Here is a 4,820-nt window from a genome sequence, read left to right on the forward strand (position 1 = left end):
ATGTCGGGTAGCATCTGCAGTCATGGAGTGGATAATTGAAAGACCGGATTCTTTTGAGCGGATTGATCAGGGAGGAGATGTGTTTTACTGAGGGTTGCTTATGCTTGTGGGAAGCAGTCAGTGTGTAAGTGTTCTCTTTGTGCGGGGTTGTTCTGTAAGGTCGTTAATGGCGATCGGTGGCTGTTAGTCAGTGCTTTAAGTGGGGGAGAATTGGAGAATTCTCCGGGAGATCGATGAGTATGTGAAGGTGCTTAGCTGTTGGGATTCAGCAGTGTTCTGTCAGCTCAGGGTATAGGCTGACAAGAGCAAGTGTCGGGTATGCGGGGCGAGATACAGACCTAGGGCAATTGATTGTGGAGGCCTGGGAGCAGGCCGGGATCAAGTTTGAGTAAGTAACCGGGGTTATGTGATCAGAGTATTTGTATGCTTGAGGTACGTGATGGGTTGTACTGCATTAATCCCACGGGATTTATGTTGTGCATGTTTCTAGAGTTGGAACCGGAAGGTTCCCAGAGTTAGAACCTGAGGGTTCACAGAGTTTGGGTGTATGGACCCACAGAGATATAGCCTCGAGTGGCTAGTGTGTGTTATGAGAATCGGTCCAGTCATGCTGGGGACTCTGATGGTATTGTTGGATCAGTTTGAGATTTCGGATTGTGTATGTTGCAGTGTGATTACATTGGAAGGTCTGGCCCCGGGTTAGTGATTTTGTTTAGTTGAGGTAGTGATTTTGTGGAGTGGAGAGAGTGCATGGGCTTGAGAGCCCCTGCAATGAGAGCCAGAGTATGTGAATAGCGGTTACGCAAAAAGGGTGGTGTCGCTTGGGGCGAGCACAGTGGCACTGGTTGGAGTGGCATTATGGCCAAGAGGGTTCCTTGGAAAAGGAAAAGAGAAAGGTGTGTAACTCCGAAGGGGAGTGCAAGTTCACGAAAGTGAAAGCTGCAGAGCAGAGTTATGGTTAGAGTATTTTGAGTATGGTTTTGAGCATCATGTGCGCGGCAGTGAAGTAGGAACCCATCCGGTTTGGGATGTCTGTTGAGGCTCAGAAGGGATGCAGGGGGAGAGAGAATCTTGAATTCTCAGTGTGATTCTGATCAGGGTATAGGGTGGATATTAGTAGTTCATCCTGGGAGATGTTCGAGGATATCATCAGTGTATCGGGTCTTCCAACCTGCGGGTGTTGGGGCTAGTTCAGCATGTGTATGTGATTGCAAGAGGAGAACTCGTGAGAGTTGCTCTGAGAGTAAGAATGGGTCTCTCAGTCGGTCCGGAATGGACAAAGTGGGCTTTGGATCGGGGATCTGGTGGTTCATGGTTTCCTAACCCTTATGGGTCAAGTGATCATTGAGATTTAGAGCAGAGTTGCATCTTGGGTAATTCTCGGTTCCAGAGAGTGATGAGCAGTACAGAGATCGTTCTTCAGTCGACAGACCAAATTCAGCATATTAGACAGAGGTTATTAACCGCCCAGAGCCGACAGGAAAGTTATGCAGACAGACGCCGGTCCGAGCTTGAGTTTCAGGTCGGCAACTTCGTACTCCTGAAGGTCTCTCCTTGGAAAGGAGTGATTCGATTCAGGAAGAGGGGCAAGTTGGGGCCCCGGTATATTGGGCCTTTTCATGTGATTGCGGGGGTAGGCCGGGGGGCCTACCGTTTGGAGTTTCCCACGGATTTGAGACAAATCCACGACATTTTTCATGTGTCGCAATTGAGAAAGTATATAGCCGATGAGTCGGCAGTGGTCCCATTAGAAGACATTCAGGTGAATGCGAGCCTGAATTATGCCGAGAGACCAGTGGTCATCAGAAATCGGAAGATCGAGGTTCTGAGGTATTAAGAGATACCTCTGGTGTTAGTTCAGTGGCAACACCGGAGGGGATCGGAAATGACCTGTGACCTGGAGCGTCAGATGTGGGAGCAGCATCCGGAGCTATTTTCGGAGTGAGACTTTGAGGGCGAAGTCTAGTCCTAGTGGGGGAGAATTGTAACAGCCCGGAATTCCAGATATTGCTATAATTATGATTTTGGGTGTTTTAAGAGGGGACTCGGCGAGTTGGAGCTCAGACTCGCCGAGTAGGATCGCAGATCTAGTCGCGGGTTCGCAACTGGACTCGACGAGTCCGGATATGGACTCGGCGAGTCCACGCTGTTTAGCGAAACCCTAACCGTCCAGGTTTGGGGACATATATAAGGGGCCTTATGGCCGTCATTGTTCACCCTAGTCCTGTGAGTGAAGCCCTAAATCGATTGTGAGCATCTGGAGCAAGGTAGAAGACCATTGTTGATTTTGGAAGTGTTGTTTTGCAAGGAAGAGGAGGCTTGGTTAAGGGAACAACAAGAGAAGCCACATTCTGAGGATTGGGGACATAGAGAGCACGTTATTCAGGTAATATTTCGAGTTGCATTCTTCTATGTTGATGTGTATATGGATTTAGGGTTTATTGAACCCTTTTGTGGCTAGATTGAGTGTTACCTTAGTCCCCCAAGAGATTGGAACCCTGTATTGGGACCTTTGGAAGTCCAGAATGTCCCATGCCTGAGCATTTCGGGAGTCAATGGAGGTTTTGGATTGGAATCCTTATGCCTTAGGTCAAAATGTAAATTATGAGTCATGGGGTGTATTATGAGCACCGAAATGAGGATCTTACGTGATGAATCAGTCTAGGAAGGCCAGACCTATGAATGGTCGGAGCAGTTCTGACCTTAGAAAGCAGTTTGAGTGGTTGCATGGCATGGACTCGCCGAGTCCGATGAACAGACTCGACGAGTAGCTTGAAGATTAACTGGGACTCGTCGAGTTGTTCTTCAGACTCGGCGAGTTGAGTCGGGGTGGCCCCGCGATTCGTCCAGGAGGAACTCGTCGAGTCAAGGGGGATACTCTACGTGTAGAAAGGGAATCTTAGAGAATCGGTGAGTCAAGGGCGAGTGGAGTCAGAGTTGTTGAACTCGGCGAGTCTTGGGGTGACTCGGCGAGTTAGATCACAGATTAAGTGAAGTTCTGAGTATGGGGACTCGGCGAGTCATAGGGTTGACTCGGCGAGTAGGGTCAGTCAGAGGTTGACTTTGACCTTGTCTTTGACCAAGGATTGACCAGTGGTTCCTGGGGTATTTTGGTAATAGTTGTTTATTGTTTGAGTTCAGTGCATTGGTGGCTGTCCAGAGGTGGAGATCGTATCAGTGATCGGAGCAGCTTGAGCTATCTGTTCAGTCGGCAGTTTCGAGGTGAGTTATCCTCACTATATCGCTAGGGTTTATGGCACCAAGGCCGACCCTTTTATCGGATGGAAATTCGGGTAGTTATCATTACATGTTATAGGCCGGAAGGCATTGCTATGTGGACCGGAAGGTCATGGCCTGGAAAGGCGTATGTATGCATTTAGTATGTTGACTGATTCGTAGGGTAATGTTATGCTAGTGACCGGCTAGATCGGTATCTTGTTTAGAGTAATGCTATGATATGTGATCTGTTGATCGATTGTTGTCTGTGAACTGCTATATGATTATGTGATATGATTGCTAGATCTGGGGTGTGACCCGATATGTAGAGTCGTTCTATGATTTGTTATGTTATGTATGCATTTTATGCTATGGGCCGGAAGGCAATATGTTATGGGCCGGAAGGCAATATGTTATGGGCCGGAAGGCAATATGTTGTGTTGTGGACCGGAAGGTCGGCGTGGGTAGGACCGGAAGGTTTACCCAGCAGGGACGAAAGTCCCCTGAGACACATGGACTGGAAGGTCGTGGCCTGGAAGGGCGTATATGTGGTTGGTATTTTGGGGGTATCTCACTAAGCTTTCGGGCTTACAATTGTGGTTTTATGTTTCAGGTTCTCAAGAGTCTGTGGCAAGGCAAAGGCGTGATCGTACCGTTCCTCGCGTTGATGTTTTATGATATGAACCTGGGAAAATACTCTGTTAAATAGTTTATTGAAAACCTTTTGTAACAACGTTATTAAAATGAGTGGTTTTTGAAAAGTTTTAATTGTTTTGAAATTTTGGACGTTACAATATCTTTCATATCTAGACTATGGTTGAGTTTTCGGAGCTTTGCATGAGTCTACGTTATATTCTTGCTTCTTGACCTAGTTTAGGTAAAGCACATGGATGGGTCATGCATGTCCATAAAGTTGACATTTTATGACCCTATAGAGCCCTGAAAAGCTTTCTGGAAAATAAAAAGTGAAGGCTTAATGGATGAAGGACTCAATCCATAAGGATGTTTCTCAGCTAGTGGTCACGACATGGGAGCATAAAAGAACAGATGGAGGCACCATTGCGATTGAAGACATATAAGGTCTTTTGATCACAATTGAAAGCGTAATGTGATGATGATGATATAAGTCCACTTTTATGAAAGATCTAGTATGCTCAAGAATCATATTAAAGTGATATTGCTAATTAACATATGATAATAATGGGTCACACTAACAGCTTGATACAATTGATTATTTATTAGAAATTGATTTTAAAGCTAAAACTAGAGGAAGAGGATAGGGCATGGGACTTTTGATTAGTTAAATTGAAGTTAAGGTCATGTCTTCAAAGAATGGCGGAGAACATGATCTAGGTACATAAGTGCTTGCTTGGTTAAGAACTTATGAGTAATAACCTTCCTTTATGAAAGCTTGTAAGCCTTCATTTGTTGGAAACTGAAACCTTAATATGTCCTCCCCTTTCTCTCATTATTCTTCTAAGAAAAGATGATAAAGTTTAAGTTACTTGCATCCTTGCTTTAAATAAAACTTTGGTATTGGCTTAAAGCGCAAGAGTTGTAACTAACATGACATTAAGTTGAGTTATTTTTGGCGTCTCTAAAGT

This window comes from Lactuca sativa, chromosome 2, assembly GCF_002870075.4.
Source record: "Lactuca sativa cultivar Salinas chromosome 2, Lsat_Salinas_v11, whole genome shotgun sequence".
Lineage (NCBI taxonomy): Eukaryota > Viridiplantae > Streptophyta > Magnoliopsida > Asterales > Asteraceae > Lactuca > Lactuca sativa.